Source organism: Phacochoerus africanus, chromosome 6 (genome assembly GCF_016906955.1).
Source record: "Phacochoerus africanus isolate WHEZ1 chromosome 6, ROS_Pafr_v1, whole genome shotgun sequence".
NCBI classification, from domain to species: domain Eukaryota; kingdom Metazoa; phylum Chordata; class Mammalia; order Artiodactyla; family Suidae; genus Phacochoerus; species Phacochoerus africanus.
Window position 1 is genome coordinate 88,149,896 of NC_062549.1, and position 23,518 is coordinate 88,173,413.

The following is a 23,518-nucleotide window of genomic DNA, read 5'->3' on the forward strand; positions in this document are numbered from 1 at the left end:
ATGAGTAAGGGCAAATTTCTGCCCTTCAGCAGTTCATAGTTTCTTCTGCTGTTTATAAGAAACCAAAGGAAAAAGAATGCTCCATGGGCAGAGAGAGGGTACAGAGTTGGGAACTGTCCATCAGCCCTGGCTACTCTTGTGAGGTTGAGTCAGAACGTGACTCTGATCCCCTCCTTCTTAAATGCCCTTTGTTCTGGAACATGGCAAAGATGCTCTTGACATTGTAGCATATCTTCAGTTTTCCCAACCAACCCCTTATTTTTGACCAATGTGAACATACGGGTAATGGAGAGAAAGGAGGGGTGCCATATATTTGTAGAAATTCGGAGCGAGTAAATGGCTCTGGTTGTGGTAGAAATTACACATGAACTGAATGTTAAACTGGTTTATATTCGGGGGAAACTAATCTCTGATGGTTCCCGTGAAGGTCACATGTATATGCTGGTGAAAACAGAAAAAAACTGCTCTGGCTGGAAATAAAGAAACACAGACCATGGGCTCACATGCAGTTTTTCTTAGGATTTTCAGAAATATTGTAAGTAGTCTAAACATTGTAAATAAGACTCTCTCCTTACATATGTAGGGAATCCCAGGTTGGGCTCTATTGGATCATAAATAAAGGATTTAGAGAAGTGTGCACTTCCATCTCAAAGTTCACTTAATTTTTTTTCCCATGGAGCTGATTTTTTGAAATGATAGTGTCTTCTATATCCTGGTTTTGATAAGAGGCAGTATATATGAGTGGCCAAGGATTAGTATACACAGTTATCATTAACTGGAACTACCAGGGACACATCATGAAGGACAAGGATGGTGAACAAGGAAGTGTAGAATTTGACAGGTGCAGAGGAGGGATGCAGGTACCTAAGGCAGTGGCCACAACCCTAGACAACGTTCAAACAGACGAATGAGCACACCTAGGACAGTGAGGGAAAAAGGCTGCCTAGAGCAGCAAGGGACATTGGCAATCAACTATCACCTTCCCTTGTGTCACAGGTGTGTCATCTGAGGTCCAGAGAGGTACAATGGCTTGTAAAGACCACACAGCAGTATCAGCCTGGTCATGCTGAAAGTGGTCCATGGTCCACATGACTGTTTAACGTGTGCTCAGTGAACATGTCCCCAGGAAGAAGTATAGAGGTTCAGAAATGGGAAGTTGGGGATACAGGAAATAGCAAGTCTGAGAAGTGGTTTGATTTGAGTAGGAATAAATGAATTATAGGGATGGCATGCACAACATAGAGATTATAGTTAATAACATTTTAATGTCTTTGCATGATGACAGATGGTAACTAGACTTATCATGTGATCATTTTCTAATGTATAGAAATATTAAATCTATGTTGTAAACTTGCAACTAACAGTGTTGTAGGTAAATTATACTTCAATAGAATTACACTTAGATAGTGTTGTAAGTCAATTATACTTCAATTAATTAAAATACATATAGGAAACTGATGGAAAGTGAAGTTAGAAAGATCAGCTGGGATTTCATTCTGAAAACCATTGAATACCATATCAAGGGGGTTACAACTTTTTTTCCATGAAGGTAACAGAGAACTACCACATATGCTGGAACAGAGTTCAACTAGCAAACTCGCTATTTTTTTCCTCCAAAAAGACTGACATATGAGGATAATTTAACTAGGAGTGAGGAAAGATCTTTCCAAGAGTAAAATAATTTCAGAATCCCAAGGAAGGAAAGAAGGTACTTAGATTTTTCATCTATTTTCTCTGAAAACAAGTACTCTTTTATAACATCTTCCTTTTAAAAAACTTAACATACCTTCTTTTCTTTTTCTGAGGTAAAAGTAATGCCTGCTGATTTATGAACTTTCAGTTGTATAAAGAACCAAAAATAACCTTAGAATCTCCTCACCTAAAATCAAATGTGGCTAATATTTTGGCATATTTCCTTTGAAGTTTTTTCCTGAGCATTTTTATTTATCTCATACCCTTAAATAACTTTGTGACTTCTAATTTCACTTAATTTAAAACCATAAATACCTTCCTACAGTACTTAAAATTCTCGTCTCAAATTCATTTCATCATTTCAAGTGTTTATAACCTATATACTTAACTACACCATCAAAGCTGGCCTCTTAGATTTTTTTGTGTGTGTGCCTAATGCTTCATCTAGGTCTATAAATTTTGTCTCTTTCAGGATGTCTTCTTAGACCAGATTCATAAAGGTTAAAGTCCTACATCAAACAGCAGGGAATTTTTTTAAGGTCATTCATACATCTTTTGGAACTGATTTATAATTCTGAGGGTCATTTTATAGAGAGAGAATTACTAGAATTTTTAATTGAATAAGAGCAGTTTTTCCTTTTTGATGTCTTTTCTCTAACCACAAAAATATTTCCCATTTGAAGAAAAGAACATTCTCTGTAAAATTAGACTGAGTGGCAGAAGGGGGAGAAGCTTACGTGAGATTTAAAGTCTACTCACCCCTGGCCACTTTTTGCATTGTTGCCTTCTCCCATCTTCTCATCAGGGATACATCCTCTGTTCTCACAGCCTACCCCACCCCTGTCCTCTCCCAGCCTCTCAGATGCTTGGATGTGATCGATTCTGTGATTTATTAAGGGGAAGTCCATCTTGTATTTCCTACTAAAGAGGCCAAGTTCACACACAGAGGCTCCTGCACCCTTGCCCATGGCCTTGGAAAGTAAAGTTTTGCAACAAAAAATTGGTGGTGCTTTCCTGATCATCATGGCCTGTGTGTTTCTCATTATCTTTCCTTGGATGCAGTCACTGGCTTTTCTTCCAAAGACACTAGAGGCTGGTCACTGTTCCTCCCAAAGGGGGTGGGGGATACCTCTCTGGGGCTCATGGCATGAAGAAGGATCCATCACCAGCCTCAGTATAATCAGACCCCCTCCCCTCTGTTCCTCCTGGCTCTGCTTCCGACTCCCTCAGTTGCCCACCTGCTCTCTTGCTGGGCCTGCCCACCCCCCTCCACTCCTTTACTTTCCAATCTTTCTCATACACTGCAGCAAGGCCAGGTATTCCTGGAGCAGAAGTCATATCATCTTACAACTCTGCTCTGGCATCTGTAGCAGTTCTTTGTTACCTACATGGGAAACAAGGCCCAATATTTTGCAACCCATTCTATAGCACTTTGGTGTCTATACAATGAGCTCCATGTCTGGTTCTGGATGCTAAGCAGACATGTGACAAGTTAAATAACAAGGCTCCAGCTCCCATGGCTCTCCAGTTCTCCAGCCCTGCATATCTGACCACCAGCTCTCACAATCAATGTGTTTCAAACAGAACTTACTCTCCTCTCCCCAAATCTATGCTTTCTGTCAAATGGCCCAACTATCCAAGTTGCCAAGACAGGAGAGATGCAAGCTCAGAATATGGGAAGATGTGGGGGTCAGGAGATTTTGGCCTTGTGGTGCCCATCAAAATCTAGTTATCTACTTCTTCACTTTCCTAGTCACGCTTGGGAACATAAAGGGGTACAGAAATAAATAAGGCATGTCCTTACTGTTGCAAATATCTAGCGAAGGAAACATGGAGCTTGTAGGTGGGGTCCTCTGTCCAATGTCAACTCATACACTCAAACTGTGCTTCGCAAAGCTACGTCTCCAGGTCTCCCCCACGCAATCATCAAGTTTAGGGAAAATGGACTAGGACATCTCCATATATCATCCTGATTCTCTTGGACTCATCTTCTCCCAAGTCCTAATCAATCCAAACATTAGAACAACCACAATATTTGTGGGCACTTTATATTTACAGGACATGCTTTCAAATATTCCAAACTCTTCACACAATATCTCATTATGATTGAATCCTCACAACAAAATCACAGGGTATGTTCTTATCACCTTATTTTACAGAAGTGAAAACCATGCTTTAAGGAAGTTATATCACACAGCCAGTTCCATTCAGTGCAACAGACATACATTTAGTTTCTAATGTGTGTCAGAAACTAAGGGTGAACAAATGTTGACGAAAATCTCTGCCGTCAATGACTATAATCTGGGGAGAGAGAGAGATACTTAAATGAGTAATTTCCACATAATATGGTTTGAGGACAGACTGTGTAGAAGTTGCACCAAAAGAAAAGAGAATACATCATCCAGCTCAACCCACAGATTCAGGAAGATTCAGGGAAAGTGGGTGAGGGAGGAAGAAACCTGTCAACTAAACTAGAACTTGAATGAGTAGTTGGCTCACAGATGGGGAAACGAGAAGTTAAACTCGGGTTTGTCTCCAATTCCTGTTTTTCGCACCATTCTGTAACATGCCAGGTTTCCAATGGATAGTCAATGAGAAGGAATGAATGAATGAATGAATGAATGAATGAATACATTAGGCTTCTTCCAATGGAGAGAATGGCTGAAATGTCAGACCAAACAGTAACTTTGGCTTTATAACACAGCCCATTCTGACTAGCTGAACTAATCAGCTAATGCACCTTAGAGAATTCTGAGAGGGCTCCCTGGCAGCAGAGCAGGTGGTTTTCAACATATGGAGACCTTCTTCACTCCTACAACTCTCAGAATTGGTTGATAGAATCTAGAATTGAGGAGAGGACTTTTCACTTTTGTCTACTTCGCTGTCTCAAAAGCCTTTTTCTAGTGTCCTGGACTTTGCAGACAGAGGGAAAAGAAACTAAGACCACCAGAGTTCTCAGTGCTACAGCAAAGATTCCCACCAAATCTCACAATAAACCCCTCTAGCTCCAGATAACTCTGCATGAGGAAAATGGATCCTAATTCTCTAGCACCCATCTCCTCTGAAATTTGGTTCTGGAAGGAGGAGAGTCAGGTTCTTCAAGACTTGAAGATGAGAGCAGTGCCCCCACATCCTCAACTGGATACGTGGGGGCGCCTCTCTCCTCCCACACTCCCGCTACCCTGCCCCACTCCACTGGGTTCCTGGAGCCTCCGCACCAGCAACCCCCCTTCTCTAATTCCTGCTTCTTGGCCTGAATCTCTGCCTTCTGTCTTTGTATGTTTGGCATACACATGCAGCAAGCTTGGAGCTGGTGTGTGCCATCATTTCACAATTCAAAAACCCTAAATAAGAGACAGGTGGCGGGATTTTCACAGGGAATTAGAATAAGGATGCCAAGCCCACACGGTCTGAATCTGCCTGCCCAGTGAGCAGCCTCAGGGTGGGCGGAGCTAAGGCTACTGTGTCAGTAGTAAAATGCAGAATCTACCCAACCCATACAAGGCTGTTTTGATTCTTTGGTCCCAAAGATTTCTACTCAGAATTTCTTCTTGGCTCCTCCAATTCTTGAGGAAAGTCTGACTTATTTTGAACAATTCATGGGAGCAATTTGTGGAGGAAATAGTCATCTCAATAAAATCATAATCACTTCTTAAAGGAGGGAGATAGGAAATGGACCTTGGGAAGCCACAGATGATTTGGTACCATTATTTGGATTAGTTTGAGGTTCAAAGACCCTTCATTGCCTGCTTGGGAATTAAGATTTAATGATTCAGTTCCTTCATGATGGGTTAAGATGGACTTGCAAATTTTGCCACTAGGGCTAAAAGTTACCGTTATTGTCCTTTCTTTTAAGGAAATTGTTAGTATTCATTTGATACACTGGGGTCAGCAAATTTGTTTCTATAAAGGCCCAGAAAGCAAATATTTTAGGTCTTGTAAACCATAAGAACTCTGCTGCATCTATTCAATTCAGATGATATTGCACAAAAGTAGTCACAGACAATATGTAGATAAATGAGCATAGCTGGATTCAACAAAACTTTATTTACAAAAGCAGCCTACTTGTTCTACCATTACCTAAGTAACCTCAAACAATATTAGAAGCCTGCATTTAGCATGATCCCCAGGTTATCTGTATGCAGTACATTTAGAAACCAGTATGTCTCAAACACTAATCAAGTTAACAGATTCTGAGCCCTGAGATCCTGTATTTTCAACAAGCTCCCAGGTGATACTAATGTTGTCAGTGGATGATGCTTTAATTAGCAAAGATCTATTTTGATGATTCTGTAAAAAATCCAATACTGGGGTAGAACATGGAAACCTATGTTTACCAGCAGCCCATCCCATTTTCTCTACCCCCAACAGAATAATGCATGCATAATACTATGCTACATGTGATGCCAAAGCAAAAATATCTGACAGAGACTCAGAACTTGACTAAGAGGGTTTCACAATCTTTTGAAGGGGGAAAAAACTTCATATACATAAAAAGGTAATCAATACAAGAGGCTGTATGAATGTCTCTTGTAAGAAAATGAAACATCAGTGAAAAACCCTGACAAATGCTATGAAGGAAGACCCCAAACCCATTTCATTCATCATAAAGGGAGGAAGTAGAATGTCTGTGTAACCCAGGAAGCAGGAATTTTGAGTAGGTTCAGGATCAGGGGGAAATTCACTGAACATTTCCATCCAGGAACATGGCACGATTCCTTCAGCCCACAATGTCAGAATAAAATAGTTGATGTAATATGAAAAATTATAATGCATCGAAAATCAAAACAAAGGAAATAAGGTTCTTTCTAGTATCCCTAGATAAATTCTGAGGGTAGTACAGCTGACCCTTAAGTCTACTCTTTAAAGACTCAAAGATTGAAGCAAAAAACAAGAGGCTGAGATCTTAGAAAATACTGGCTCAAAGTGTTTCATCCATATATACGTTTATGTCCTCAGATATTTGCCCCTGAAGACCTATTGTTACAACACCCAAAATATGGTTCAGAACTGTATCCAGCCTCAGTAAGGGGGGCATGGGAAGTGAGCATTTCCCAAAGCAAAGTCATCCTTCCCTCCTAGAACATGTACCACGCAGATGCTGATCCCTAGGATGGCATCCAGATGTCTCAGCCCAGCCACAGGGCAGTGCTCTCCCAAGGCTGATAGACACCCTCCTTTCCAGCTTTATCTTCTACCATTCCTGAACCCCAACCCTCTGCTCCCAGGAGATTGCTATTTCCTCCTTCCCCTTCACCCACATGCCCAGTTCAGTCCTTGTCTACTGGTCACTCTGCATTTTGTTGCCTAGGTCAGCTCCACCAACAATGACCCACACCTTTCTCTCTGTGTATTAAATCCCTACCTGGCCTCCAAGGTTTGGCCCAAGCTCCACACTCTACATAGTCAAGACATTTATTCTCTGGCCAACCCAGCTAAAGTGCTCTTTCCTTCCTTCAACGTTCCCACTCTCTTGACACATCCCTACCTCCCTGGAGCATACCTCTTTTTTGTGTTTCTTCCCTCTCCTTAGGGTGGCTTACCTCTCATTCATATTTGAATCCCTCCAAGTCACTTCCACAGTCCCTTATACCTCCCAGGCGCTGAGCAAATAGCGTTATTATTTTAGTTAATAAAAATACTATGTAAAGTCTTTGGATTCCATAAGCAAAAGCAAAGAAAAAGTATGTTGTTGTCTAGCTCACAGGTTCTTTTTCAAATCACAACAGTCCGTTCTCAGCTTCTGCTTTTCAGAATGTTTTCAGAGCCCTGTTCATCCAGATATGTGGAAGTCAATCTTCGACACACCTAACCCCCTCTTCCTTCTGCAGGGCTTGCTTCCTCCATTTCCAAGGGGCTCCCTCCCATCCTGCAGTGGCACACTCACCACGGCCATGGCTCTCTGATTACATAGATGCTGACCCAGATCTTGCCTTCTCTAAAATGATCCTGACACAGCCCAATTCCACAATCTCAGACATTGAGGTTTATGCAGTAACATGATCACAGCATCTCATTTATCTCAACCATAATCCACTCTGTGACAAACAGACCCTCCCAGATTTTCTCCTTTCCACATCCCAACTCCCACCCACCCTCCACCCCGCCGCCCCACCCAACAACCCAGGCCATGCTGTCTTCATGTCCTAGCACACATGGCCTCCAGGACACATGAAACCAAAACCTCCCATCAAAAAGGCTCATGAAAAACAGACCACTGGCAATGGGAAAAGCTTGTAGCTCATGAAGGAAAATCAAGCTACAGTTGAAAATACGAGCTTTTCCTTTAAAGGAAAAAGCAACATTGGCAGCAATGCTCTTCTGAGCTGCCCTCCAACAGTGTTGAAAGAGCCATTTTGGGAGACAGGGGGAGAGGAAGAAAGTGTGAGAGACAAATGAAGAGAAGAAAATAGCCAAAAAGAGGCAGACAAAAAGGAGAGAGAAAACAGAACAGCAGCAGGGAGGCACAGAGGGGGTGAGAAGTGGGGAGGCAGAGCAAGAGAATGAGGGTCAGGAAAAAAAAAAAAGGAGGAGAAGGGAGCAGAGGGCAAAGTGGAAGAGGCAGAGAGGGAGGAAGGGGCAGAGGAGGATGGCCGGCACCGCTGGGTCTCACAAACAGGGAGCCTCCATTTCTGTGGCAATCCTGATGGTCTCCCCCAGGAGCTGCATCACCCACAAGGGGGACCAGCTCTCTGCTGGCTTATTAGAAACACTCAGCACTGTCAAGTCCATGCCAGTCTCCTGTGCCCAAAACAGACAACTCAACAGAATTCAGGGAGTCTATCTCCAAAGGAGATTATTAATCTTCTGCACTTGGTCCTCATTAAAGATGCAAGATCTTTGAAAAGCTGGAGACCATACACAAGTACTAAGCCTCACAGTCCAGTTTCTATTAATAACCTCCATCCCTTTCCTTCACAAGTGTTCTTGTTTAGATGCTAAATTACTTGTTCTTCCTATTAATAAGAGACACAGGAAGCTGAGACATTAACTCTCTAAACAGACTGAAATACTTATTCTCAGAAAAGGAGGAAGCTTGCACTGGTGTCCGGAAGAGACCAGAAGAAACCAGAAGGATTCTTTCCTGGAGAAGCCAAAGTACTTGAGATAATTCTAGTCATAATACTATGATGGTGAGGGTGGGGAGGCATCCAGTTTAGGCTTCTCAAGACAAGGCTATTTATAGCACATGCCTTGGATATTGAGATAATTTCTAGAAATAGTCATTTAAGATTGGGTGGCGGGCCACGAAAAGACCGCAATGATAGGTACTTTTACCCTTCTGAAAGGTAAAGCAGAATGAGTCACAGATAAATAATGTTTGAGAAGTCTAATGTAATAGGGAAACTCTGCAATAACCTTTGGTTAGTGGTTAAATGTAGCTATGGGTTATTCATTCTGAAATGTACACCATGAAGGCTCAAGTTAAGACCTCTTAGCTCTTCAATAACAAGAGTGTATTGGAAGGAAGGAAGAAAGGAAAGGAAAGGAAGAAAGGAAAGGAAAGGAAATTGATTTCAAGGCAATCTATAGGAAGAAGGGGACCCAAGGTTTTTGTTTGTTTGTTTGTTTTGCTTTTTAAGGCTGCACTGTGGCATATGGAGGTTCCCAGGCTAGGGTGGAATCAGAGCTATAGCTGCCAGCCTATGCCACATCTACAGCAACAGGGATCCAAGCAGAGTCTGCAACTTACACCACAGCTCACAGCAATGCTGGATCCCTGACCCACTGAACAAGACCAGGAATGGAACTCAAATGCTCATGGATACTAGTCAGATTCCTTTCCACTACAGCACAGCAGGAAATCCAGTGTTTTATCACCACAAGGAGGTTAAGGAGTAATGTGGGAGGTGAGCAGTTACCTAGATAGCAAACAGAAAAGAATGCATGATTCCAGGAGCATTTGATAGTGAGAAGTAATCTCCTGTGGAATGCGAAGAAATACTACTTTACTCTCCTGCCTCCATCCTTCATCCTAAGGATGGTTCACATTATTTACCCAATTGTCCATTCATTCAACAGGTATACAGATGCTGTGAGCAATGTTAAGTCAAGGCACTAGGTTCACAATGAGCAATTTCCACAGGCCAGACCCCACACTAGGTGCTGGGGATGCAGGCACAAAGAAGACAAGGTTTCTGCCTTCAAAGAGCTCCAGGCTGAGGTCTCGGATGCAGGAAATTACTACAGTTCTAATTTTGTTGGTGATATTCGAGTCTGCTAAAGGATGAACTGAGAAGTCCCATTCAGATCAGAATTTACCTACAGCAGACCACCTGGACTGGGCAAATGTTTTTGGTTTCCTGGTGAAAGCTCTGCAGTGTATCATGCTTCTCTTTTGGCCTCGAGTCCCAGAGCTAAGTGGTGCACTTGTCTGCAGTAAGTATCCCTGAGGTAGGTTTTCTTGTACATTTAACTCCTCCAAACCTTCTTGCAGGGCTCTGGTCCTCTTATCCTGGTTTTAGTCATTTTATTAAGTATTATTTTTCTCTAAACCACTTCAAATTATTCCTGGAAGATGGCAATTTATTTTAAAAAATTAATAAATACAATTGTACTGTGAGAGGAGGCCCAGATTGATACAGGAGCTATAGAGATTCAAATGGCTCCTGTAGGGACAGGGAAGGCCTGGATATCCTGGGTCACTCGGAGCCTGGGGAAGACACCCTGAGCCAGGACACCCCAGGATGGGCCTCTGATCTGGGCTGGCCACAACCAGATCAGCAGAGTGTAAAGAGGAAACAGACATTCAATATCAAGTTTCCTCTACGATCAGACATGGTCTTTTCATTTGATATCAGCGCTAGGACAGAATCCACGGCTCACCCCGTGACATCAGCCAGGGCAAGCAAGGGCCTCAAGGGGAGCCACAATGTCACCCCCAATCTCCTGTGGTAATGCAGATTCAGTGACCGGGCCTACTTACATCAATGGGTGCAGAACATTCTCTGAGGAGCAGAATATTCAGGGACAGTTGGCCTCTGCTTCTCTTCAATTACCGCAGCTTCTCTTGCTTCAAGCTACCAGTCGTAGAACTTTCTAGAGCATTGAACCTCTGGCCAGTTGTAGATCTCCCTTTGGGGGCCAGGAAGAGAAAGCAATATTTTATCACATTTTCTGCATTCACATTTTCTTTCCTATTTGACATTTCTGTCCACCTCTATCAAAGAGAAGTTTCCCAAATACCCCAGGCTCTGAAGGAATTTGACAAATCCTCAAAGACATTTTGTTTATGGGGATTTTACTATTGGTATTTATCGATTTAGAAACATAGAACTGAGAATTTTATATTTATTATTATTAGCTCATTAAAATAATTGCAAGTTAACATAAGTAATAATTTTATAAACACTTTTCAAAAAATATTTCCATGAGAAGAGTGACATTGTATATTTTTAAAAATCTCTTTGATATCTGGCTTAATCAAGCAGATTCTCTTAGCTGCTTCTGGATTCAATTTATTGCGACAGCTCAAGTTATTTAACCTCTGGAAAACTCCACCATACCCTTGTGGGATAATGAGGGAAGAAAAAGCAAAAACATCTTCATGTTATTATCATAATAGTTTTGATCTTGTGGATCCCCTGAAAGGGTCTCAAAAACTCCTAGGGATCCCCAGACCACACAGAAACCCCTGCTCCATACAATCAAAAATAAGCCTCATGTGCACTTCAGACTCAAAAGTAACTAGTTGTCAGTTACCTGAGTAGTCTTCTAGAATTCTCCTACATGTACACAAAAATATATGGATGTGCAGCATTTCTTAATTTTAAAAAAATCAAGTATTAGCATCCTATACATTTCATCTTGGGTTTTCCATTACACAAGTTGGGGGTAGCTGCATTTTAGCAGTATAGGTACGTTATTCCATTCCATTGATCTATCACACTCCACTGAATGGCTGTAATGATCTATAACTCTGCATAAGGACACAGTGTCCAAGTGGGTTGGTGAATGGCTACTATGAGTTGCCAGTTTTTTTTCAGTGAGGGATCTGGAAATTAATGGGAATAATGTGGCCACACAGAGCAAGAACACATGTCACAAATATTAGTACAGATTTCCTCTGGCTTCTAGATCCCTAACAAGGCGTGCAGCTGAAGTCTTCAAAGTTTGAGAAAATATCCAAACTCTCACTATACTACTGTCCCTTTATACTTGGAGCTTGCCTTACTGTTCCAGAAAAACTCGCACTAATAATCTCTGTGCCTATCTGTATAGGAATGTTTACAAACATCAACCTCTCCTGACATATTCTATTAACATCCGTGTCAAATTGTCATGGGGGAAGAAAGCAGGATCAGGGTCCAAGTGTCTCCAGACAGTGTTTCTGAAAACTATTTCCCTATGGTATGAAGGTGGCAAAGGTTAGCCCTGTTAAATCACAATTTGCCTGACACAGAAAATGCCTCACCCAAAGCAAACCCTCACCTCATATGGCTAATTTGGTCCAATTACATTGCAGGCTTCAGATGCTAAAATGTATGCAGACCATCTGGGTTCACTTCCTCACTCTGAGACTTACTAGCTGTCTAATCTTGGGAGTTACTTAGCTTCTACTTAACTTGTAAAGTGAAGATTATGATACCTACTTCATGAAGTGATTAACAAGAATAATTGTAATTCTCTATTAAATGTGCCTACCACACAGTACATGTTCAATGCTCAGTAACTGCCCCTTCGCTTTATTCTATGAACAGAAACTAAATATTGGACTGATCTTATATCCTGGACTGAGCTGGCTTTTCAGGGAACCCCAGTAGTCTAGTCTTTTAGGAAGTCTGGAGCTATAAGAGAATGGGGCAGGAGATGATAGAGAATTTTTTCCAATAAAAAGAACCTTGTGAGATGTTTGTCATCTGTCTGATTCACAATAAGAGACATAGATCTGCTTTCCTCCCACAAAGCCAGAAAAACAGGTACCAACATCCCTTTCATTTCTCTTGCAACTTTCCAGTGTGCCTCTGAAATTATATAGGGTAGCGTGGTTTACATTTTAGGCACATAGAACTAGAGAAAATCCACCAGGTTTGGGGGAGCCCCTTGGGTGAGGATGAGGAGAGATTTACTTCTTAACAATTCCCAGGAGTAGAACAGCCCTTGCAATAATTACAGGACAGATATATTATGACTTCTGTATATAGAGAAGGAAAACTAAGGTTTGGAGGCACTAGGTAAATTCCCCAAGGTAACACAGCTAATGAGGGCAGATTCAGAGTTCAAAATCAGGTGTGTTCTACTCCAAAGTGCAGGTTTTTAACCACATCCTCAAATGATGCTTCAATTAGAGAAGAAACCAGTCCTGTCATGGCCAGCAGCTTCACAGAGATGGTCTCATAAGACAGATAAATTATCCTTAACTGTAAACTAGAGGTTTTACTAACCCAATTTGTAACTAAAATATAAATCAAAAGTCATCAGAAAATCATTCTTAAAATGGACACAAAAGTAAAAGGGCAGGACACCAAAAGCAATACTTTAATTTGTTTTGGATTCATAGACTATTTATTTCATTTAATTCATGTTTGATTAGATAGATTTTTTTTTTTTGGTCTTTTTAGGAGTGCACTCTCAACATATGGAAATTCCTGAATCTGAGTTGTAGCTGCTGGCCTATACCACAGTCACAGCAATGCCAGATCTGAGCTGCATCTGTGACCTACACCACAGCTCACAGCAATGCCATATTCTTAACCCATTGAGCAAGGCCAGGGATTGAGCCTGTGTCCTCATGGATAATATTCATGTTCATTACCACTGAGCCACAATGGGAACTCCATGATTAGATCAGTTACTAAGATTAGTAGGTTGTTTCAATTTATAGATTTTACTTTTAATAATATATTACTAATTTATTAATTTAGGTATTAATTTAGTATTTTAGTATTAATTTAGGCAATAAAGTTTCCAGCTATTATGTACTAGGTGCACAGGTGCTAAAGGTGAAGAAATATGTTCCTTTATCAAAGAAAATGTAATGAGGTATATTGGACTTTATATATATGTATTTTGTTGGTGGGGTAATAATATAGAAAAATATAAGATGCTAAAGGAAGGAGAAATCAAGCTAGTGCAGTGTTCAAGGAAGATTTGAAGGAGGGATGAGGCATCATTTGAGCTGACTCTTGAAAAAGTGAAGACAAAATTCCAAGAAAAGGGAACAATTTGAATAGGCAAGTAAGGGAATGAGGACATCAATAAATAGTGGCTGGAGGACAAAAACATCTTGGTAATTGAATCTAGAGCTGGAAGATGGTTGAGGCTGTGGACGCCAGCAAAATGTGAGCACAGGAGATCCAGGAAAGTTTTAGAAGAATAGGATGGCAGGTTGAGGGAAGCTCTATGGGGCTTAGAGCATGTGGGATGCTTTAGAGGAGAGAGAAGACCAAAGGGAGCCTTACCTGGAACCATGACATCAGAAAGGGGGAAGAAATAATAGGGAGGTATGATAATAATCATGTAGCAAGGATTGAGGACTGGCCAGCGACTGGGGCAGCAGGAATGGAGGAAGGAGTCAAGGAAGCCTGCCTTTCCAGCCTAATTAGGGGCTCATCACTATGTATTAACAAAACCTGCAAAAACTGGAAAAGGAATTGGTTCATAAGGGAAGATCCATGAGTTTGGTTTTGAACATAAAGAAGTTGGTTTCCTTTCAATGGAAAGTATATTGAGCAGAAGAGTAGAAATCTGGGTCTGGCATTCAAGAGAGTTTGGTTCCATCAAAAGATGAATGGATAAAGAAGATGTGGTGTATATACAGAATGGAATACTACTGAGGCATAAAAAGGAAGAAAATTCTGCCATTTGCAGCAACATGGATGGACTTGGAGAGCATTGTGCTAAGTGAAATAAGTCAGAGAAGATAGAAATTCTGTATGCTATCACTTATGTGGACTCTTAAAATATACAAATCTAATGAATATAACAAAAAAAAAAGCAGACCCAAAGATATAGAAAACAAACCAGTGGTTATCAGAGAAGAGAAGGAGGGGGGAAAGGGCAAAATAGGGGTAACAGAGTAAGAGGTACAAACAATTAGGTATAAAATAAGCTGCAAGGATATACTATACAACAAAGGGAATATAGCCAATAACCATATATGTAGTATAACCTTTACAAATTATGAATCATTACATTGTACACCTGTAACATATAATATTGTACACATGTAGCATATAATATTGTACATCAACTATAATTAAAATCAATTAATTTAAGAAGAGAGTACATATTTGAACATCAAGTATATCAAGGCAATAACTGAAGTGTGAAGCAGATGAGGTGATCTAGGAAGATGGAAGAGAAGACAGAACCCTGGGGCTTATCTCCACTGAGTGGTGGAAGCTCCTTTGCTTCCCCACCGCCTTCCAGGTAAGAGTCAAGACAACTTGAAAACAGTTCCTCCTCACAAAACAGACTCCCTGATCTAAGCCAGCTCCCAGAGGGTTAACTGATTTACCCAAGCCCCCACAGCTGCTTATCAGCAAGGTTAAGACTAGGTGCATTAAATGACCATTGGGAATGAGTCTTGCCTTAGAAATTGGGATAGTGGCACATGTACGATGTGACATGCTTGGAGTCAGAGAAGCCTGAGAGCCCACTAGAGAATTCACTTACCTCTGCTCCATCAGTCCAGCCCTGTGACTGTGCCCAACCACATAATCAGCACAGGGGTCCAAACCACATCTTACTCATCTTGTTGTCACTGTCCCTCTGCCCTCACTTTCCCCACCACTGTCTCCACCACCAGTGTTATTATAGAGTAAAAAAATCAGATTATTTTCCTCTTCTGAATATGCATATGACCACAGACTTCTGGAGCTGAAAGAACTTAAGAATTCATCTAGTATTAGTATAACCTCTGTGCAAATGGACCCAGAGAAGCTCAATTATCAACCAGATGATCCATTAGTAGTTGACCCCAGACCAAAATTTCAGCCTCTTGTTTCTTTCCACTACACAATCAACCTATAGTGCAAGAGACTTATTTTTAAGACAAATTCCCTTGCCTCTAATTTCTTAAAATGTCTGCTATGTAGTCCTCTCTACTCAAGATGCTCCTTTAAGAAAGAGCTCCATGGTCCAAAAAGTTTGTGGAGTGCTATAAACTACCTCTCTCTCTGATGGTCAAAATGCATACTACCATATGGTAATAATATAGTAATAAGGACCTTGGGAAGTCTTTGCCATAAAGAAAACTGTTTAATTCTCTAAGACTATTTTCCAAACTAATTTGGCCACAGAACCCTGGCCTTTGTCCTGCCCTTATTGTTCCCCTTTTAAAAACCCAGAAGGTTTCCAAGGAAGCACCACCTTTGTCCTATTAGAAAGATTTCCTTTGTAGGTCCCAGGCAGAAGTGTTAATACCTGTTAATACGGAGAGGTCCTCACTGTGAGAAGCAGATAGGGGAGCAGAGAGCAGGAAAGAGAAACAATGAAGATCCCCAGGCTCATCCAGAGCCGTCTGCTCTGCCAGCACCAAAGGAAAAAACAGCTATTTTTAAAATGTTGACTCTCTCTGGTTGTAAACTTAAGGCACTCCTCTTCAACCTGGAGTTCTTGTGGGAAAGTGGGTTTCTAGGTTCTCAGCACACCCGCAATCAACTAACAAGCAAGTTTCACTCTGCTTCTGCCCCAACCCTTAGTAATGGTATCATCTCATCAGGGTCCTTCAAGTCACGTTCCCAGCGGCTCTAGCTTGTCCTGGCTCATTCCACCACCCTGCTCTAAACCCGGTCACTTCATTTCCAGAAGACTGAGAACAGCCTGACACCTGACTCAAGCCCTTCTCCCTTCCTATTTCCCTAACATGCTGCAGGCACATTAATCTTCTTCAAACAACACGCCACCTGCTTTAAGATAAAGGAAAATGTTCAAAACCCCACAACACATCCGAACCTCTCCTTAATGGAATAGAAACGCATCTATAAGGCTATTTCTCCATGCTCCCCAGTGCAAATTTCCCACCATCCCAGGCTCACGTCCTCACTGTTCATTCAGCCACGAGCCATAAGCAGTCTGACGACCCAGCCTCTGCTTTTCCTGCTCTTTGCTTCCTGGTGATCTGATTCTGTCTAAAAATGCTTTAATCCTCTTCCAGCATGCAGCTCCAGTCTCCTAACAATATAAGCCCTACTCTGCACTCTTCTGCTGGCATACACTGAGCATCGAGCCCTACTTTTCCTTTACCATTTCCTGAATTTTCTAACTGGTAATAAACTCAGGAAAAGACTCAGCCTTATGACGTTCAAAGCACTTAGTAAGTGCTCAAAAAAAGACTTCACTAAAGAAAGAAATGAATCCTTTTTGGCCTCAGACCCAAAAGTTAAGCAGAAAATTGTCATACCTTCAAAACCCTAGAAAAACTAACCCCTTCCTGGGCCTCAAAATCATTTTAAACTCTCTAGTTCAATTAATCTTAGTTTTAGGAAAGGGGAAGAGGTACAAAGGTGGATAAAAACAATCACGGTCCTTGAGGCATCCAGAATGCGATGTAGTTTTACTCTAATTGCAGGCAGAGGAACACCTGCAACAGAATCTTTGGAGGGAGTTTGTTAAAAACAAACAAACAAACAAAAAACAGGTTCTCTGGACACTGCAGAAAATTTCTTTTTTATCATGTCTGGGGTGGAAGCTGGAGCTGTATCTTTAAAAAGCACTCCAGGTGATTCTGATGCATACTGAAGTTTGAGATTCACAGCCATATAAGGAGACAATTATAAAACAGTATGCCTACTTGTAAAAAAAGAGAGATCCACAGGGTATAAAGCAGGTTCAAGGAAAGTAACAAAGTAATGGTAAAAACCGAAGTGTTGCAGTGAGAAGGGTTCAAATTCTTGTTCTGGGACTTAATTGCTATGTGAGTGACTCTCAGTGTCAGATGTTCTCATATGTAAAATAAGAAAAATACCCATTTCATGCAAATTATTATAAGGTTTCAATAAGATTATGAACATAAAATGCTTAACATAAATCTTGGTACACAGTAAGCCCTCAACACTAAGTTATCATGATAGTTTGGGTTTTTTGTTTTGTTTTGTGTGGTTTTTTGGTGTTTTTTGTCTTTTTTATTTTTATTTTTTGTTTTTTTAGGACGGCACCCACAGCATATGGAAGTTCCCAGGCAAGGGGTTTAATCAGAGCTACAGCTGCCGGCATACACCACAGCCACAGCAAAGCCAGATCCAAGCCATGTCTGCAACCTACACCACAGCTCACAGCAATGCCAGATCCTCAAGCCACTGAGTGAGACCAAGGATTGAACCCACGTCCTCATGGATACTATTTGGGTTCTTAACCCACTGAGCCACGATGGGAACTTCATGATAATATTCTTTTTTTGAAACTTGGCAAGTATTTTTATTTTTTATAATTTTATTAGAGTATAGTCAACTTACAATGTTATATTAATTTCACAGGTATTTTTAATTAATGAAATTTAAAAAGGACAGATCAGAAAGGTTTTTTTGAAAAAATGTAGCTTGAATTTAGTTTTAAAGCAGAGTATCTATCAGTGTAAATCTATTCTGTCAGTCTACAATACTTCTAGAATTTTTAAAATTTTATATCTTTGATTCTGTAATTTGGGACTTTTAATAGTAGTGGTAACAAAGCACTATCCTGCAAATTCAGGGCCTGCCTTTTCATTTGTGCTTATGATTGTCCAAAGGCCAAAGGAAAGCCAGATCCAGTCAAGGACCAGTCTGGTAACTGGGAGAGTTGAGTCATCCACCCAGTGGCCTGGGGAGGCTTCATCTGCTCAAACACTGGGAGCCAGGGCTGTCCATGCATCGAGCAGACCTGTGAAGTGCACTCTGACCTTCCACACAAATGCCTGCTGGCTCAAAAGCAAAAACTTGAGGCATAAACACACCAAGCACAATGGTTCTGTCACCAATTCCATGAGCAATTAGATCAGATATCCATTTTGTAGCAATTTCATTGGCACCCCCAGGCTAACCTTATCTCCAAGTGAATAGCCAATTTAACAAATTAACTAATGATACCTCATTGAAACTAGTACTTGACCACTGCTTACTAGCAGAGCCTTGGTTAAGTATGAGATCTGATTTGCCAGAACCCATAAACCCTTAAGACTATCAATGACAATCTGTTTAGCAGACTTCAGTAGGCGTTTTCTACATGAGTATTAATTACGTTTAAACAACAGATCCAAATTAAACATAAACCAGGCCCTGAGAGCACACGTGTCCACTCTATCTTTAATCTCCACACTAGTGGTTAGTTTCAACAAAACCACATCATCTCACTCATTAAAATAATGTTTTATTATTTTATTGAGTTTATAGCTTGTTTGAGTTCATTTATAAATTTGCTTTGGCTTTATAGTTGCAGAAGAACTAAAGCATAAGAAGTACTGTGATATTGTGATTTATAAGAAAATAGATCTGGTCATTCAAAGGACCAAAATATATGTCTCAGGTATATTTGTTCTTCATCCACAGATCCAGGCTCACAGAGCTCCCCAAACCCTTGGAATTTCCTTAGCGAAGGGAGCCATAAAGGTGCCTTTTGTTAGGTTAATGAGCTGAGTCTTGGACCCCACCTAAGGATGCAAGCTGGTTGCCAGGGAAACCAACCCAGTGATTAAAGGTTGGAACTTTCAATCCCACTCTCCTGACCTTCAGGGAGAAGAGGGGCTGGAGGTTGAATCAATTGCCAATGGCCAATGAATCAATCACGCCTGTGTAAAACCCAAAATGATAAGGTTTGGAGAAATTCCAAGGACAAACACATGGAGATTTGGAGAGTGTGGTGCCTGGAGAGGGCATAGAAGTTCCTCACCCTTTTCCCATCCCTTGTCCTACGCATCTCTCCATCTGGCTGTTCCCAAGTATATATCCTTTTGTGATAAACCAGGCATCTAGTAAAAAAAAAGGTTTCTTGGTGTTCTGGGAGACATGTTAGCAAATTAATCGAACCCAAGGAGGGGGTCTTGTGGCCTCTAATTTTGAGCCAGTGGCTCGGAAGCACCGGTAATAGCCTGAATTTACAACCGGCTTCTGAAGTGAGGTGTGGTAAGGGGAGTAGGGATAATCTTGCAAGACTGAACCCCTAACCTCTGGAATCTGAGGCTATCTCTGGGTGGATGGTGTCAGAATTCATTTGAATACAGGACACCCAGCTGGTGTCCAGGAAATTTGGTGTTGTGTGGAGACCCCCCCATACACACAACTCACATGAGGAAATTGGGTCCAGGAACCTAATTTAAGTGTATACTTAGTATTATGTTTTAATAGTGTTCAAATAACCTATCATCCTAAGAAGCTGAAAAAAAAAATCCCTATAGAATAGGTCTGTATATTGTTCAGGTTTGAGTAACGCCAAATTAGATAACCCTGAGGGAAGGTTTTTAGAGCACCTGAGTCTATTCTGTCTCCCTTGAAAAAGCCTGCCCCTACCCTTTCACCAAGAGAAGCATCAGAGCATCTGCTTCTTTAGAAACCCAGGACCAAATCCATCCCTGCAGGATGTCAGTTTCATACAGCCTCAGCAGCTCTCTCATTAAGTTCCAGTGACTCTATATCAGCACTGGCAAAGCTATAATGGGTGTGGGGGGTCAAGACAGGACTCCTTTGAATGTGGAATACCATTTACCACTTAAAGCCATTCACCTGGCTTTAGGAAGTGTGGTTAGTGGTGGGGGTAGGGATTACTGAGGTCTGATGAAAGGAAATGACAGGGCTCTAGATATCCCAGTGTTTTCCCCACTCTCACCTAAACTTCACATTCACAAGGAAGTATTTTAACAACCCATCATCAATGGAATGGATATTTTTCCCTAACATCTATTACTGAATCATCAGTGGTAACTATAATAACCTCTTCATCATAACAATAGATTTAAACATATTTTTGAAGATGATCATAGTACTTCTACTAGCTCTGAGGAATGGTGGCTGAGTAAATTTAGAAGCAAGCTGTGTATGACTCTACTTTCTGTTCCTACAAAGGGCTGGATTAAGACCTCTAAAGTCTCCAAGTGCTGAAAATATTGTAACATCTTTCCCAATCCCCCCTCACCAAACACTTTGTTATTTTAAAAAATGCTAATATGTAGCATTAAGTTTAAGAACATTCAGTAAAGGTCCTATTTTTTTTATGACTATTTCAACACTCGTTCGGAATACCAAAAATTTCAATTTATCTCTGAAAGAAAATGGAGGTGCCCCTGCTGTGCGTTAAACCCTTTTGTGTAAAGCAATATTGTTAGTGAATTCAGGGTCCTCACTTGTATCATTTCACTTGAAACCAGGGCTCATGTGTTGCTTCCAGTCTGTTGAGAACAAATAATGCAAGACTTAACTATAAAAGTGAACATTAAAAAAAAAAAGGGAGTTCCCATAGTGGCGCAGTGGTTAACGAATCCGACTGGGAACCATGAGGTTGCGGGTTCGGTCCCTGCCCTTGCTCAGTGGGTTAACGATCCGGCGTTGCCATGAGCTGTGGTGTAGGTTGCAGATGCAGCTCGGATCCCGCATTGCTGTCTCTCTGGGGTAGGCCAGTGGCTACAGCTCCAATTCAACCTCTAGCCTGGGAACCTCCATATGCTGCGCGATCGGCCCAAGAAATAGCGAAAAAAAGACAAAAAAAAAGTCAATACAGGGGTATATGGGTTATATAGGAGTTTTCTGGTTTTGCATTTTACACTTAGGCCCATGATATACTTGAGTTAATTCTTGGGAAGGATGAAAGGTCTGTGTCTAGATTGTTTTTGTTTTTGTTTTTTTGCATGTGGCTGTCAGTTGGCTCAGCACCATTTGGTGAAAAGACTGTCTTTGCTCCACGATGTTGCCTTTGTTTCTTTGTCAAAGATCAGATGACTCTATTTCTGTGGATCTATTTCTGGGCTCTCCATTCTGTTCCGTTGAACTGTTTATCTGTTCTTTCACCAATAACACACTGTCTTAATTACTATAAGTTTATAGTGAGTCTTAAAATTGGGTAATGTTAGTCCTCTGACTTTGTTTTTCTCCTCCAGCACTGTGTTGGCTCTTCTGGATCTTCTACCTCTGCATAAAAACTTGCTGCGATTTTTACTGGGATTAGGATTTATTTTTAATTTCCTCTGATATTATGTAAACACTGTCATCTCCATTTTAACACTCTATATGGCATACACATTCTAGAATGAGAACTACATCTGTCTGAGGAACAATTAGCTACTCTTGAGTGAACTGAACTCCCATCACTCTCTTCTCTAGATGGACTTGTTCCCCAGAATCTCAAGAGGATACATCCTAAAGGACAAGTCCCAGCACACTTTGTAACCTTCACCACTCCTCTAAGTTTTATACGCCTCTGGGAAATTACATTGCTGCAAGGCATGTTGTTGGTGTAGCTCCCATGAGGATTTCCAAGACAATCTTGCACATGGTAAATTTTACTTGATTAGCTACTTATGAAATATGCTTGAAAGGGTATCTCTGGAGTTCCTCTCATGGTGCAACAGAAATGAAGCCAACTAGGAACCATGAGGTTGTGGGTTCGATCCCTGGCCTTGCTCAGTGGGTTAAAGATCTGGATTTGCCATGAGCTGTAGTGTAGGTCCCAGATGTGGCTCGGATCTGGCGTTGCTGTGGCTGTGGCATAGGCCAGAGGCTACAGCTCCGATGCAACCCCTAACCTGGGAACTTCCATATGCCACGGGTGTGCCCCTAGAAAGACAAAAAGACAAAAAAAAAAAGAGGAAAGAAAGAAAGGAAGGAAGAAAGCGCATCCCCATCTGCCATCTTTATGGGCACTGTGCTTTCCTGTTTACAAAGTTTCCTACACATTACCTTTTCTGAACCTAAAAGAAGGGCATTAAAACTCATGATAGAAACAGATGAGGAAACTAAAGACCACTGAAGTTAAGACTTTTCTGAGGTCAAAAATCTAGAAAATGATGGTGCTGAAACCAAAACCTTACTACATATTTCCTCACTACCTTTTGCACATGAGGTTCTATTTTTCACACATTCTCCCAGTTACACCCACATCATAGAGCAGACAGCATTAATGACTGAGCTGTAGGTCCAAGAGACTCTTCTAACATTTCTTTGGGGTCTTGTTAGACATACAACACAAGCCACAAGACAGCTGAATGAGTGACTCCATTATAAACAATGCTGATGTCCAGGAGAAGCCCAGCTGAACCCAGAGGCTTCAAAGTAAGTCTAAATCCCTTTTAGAACCTGCTTTTTCATTGCTCTTCCAGATCTCAGTGATACTTGGGCTGGCTCAAACCTAACCTTTTTCAGTGCTTAGAGGCCTAAGTGAGATTCCAGCTGATAAGTAGACAACCTGCCAAATGCTAGGATCTCCATTGCTTGGAGAATTACAGAACTTGGAAACATCAAATAGTTCTACATGCAACAGAAAGGACAGAAAGCAAAAATAAGAAAGAAAATCAAAATAAGAAGAGAATTATTTTCACTGAAATCATATTTGAATAACACAGGCTTAACCATAACAGGTCCAAATGCATGCAAATAAAATTAAAGAAATAGAGAAGGTTTAGAGAGACCATCACTTTAGCCATTAGGTGATTGGTGTTTTGGTGAATATCTCTGGACAGACATCTGGACATCTCCGTTCCTTTATTAGCCATTGTTTTCAGAAAATGTTAAGAAGGGTCTTACACTAGGAAGCAGCCAATAAATGTTTGCTAAATAGAATTAAACCAAATAAAAATAAAGTTGAATTGCTGAATGATCCCAAAACAATCAGAGAGAGAAGCAGGTTAGAAACTACTGAGAAATGTAGCCAAATGGGGAAAAGGGGTAGAGGTTTGGGCATTAGGAGTAGAAGGGGGTGGAAAGGT

General features: G+C 41.0%; 1 protein-coding gene across 2 annotated transcripts in view; it reads right to left on the reverse strand.

Annotated features, from left to right (window-relative positions):
* The window catches only part of DDR2 (discoidin domain receptor tyrosine kinase 2), a 162,855-nt gene that overhangs the window by 133,809 nt on the left and 5,528 nt on the right, over positions 1-23,518 (reverse strand). For both annotated transcript variants that reach the window (XM_047784048.1, XM_047784047.1), the window contains exon 2: positions 10,619-10,767. The gene's annotated coding sequence lies outside the window, so the exon portion shown is untranslated. The remainder of the gene's footprint in view (positions 1-10,618; positions 10,768-23,518) is intronic.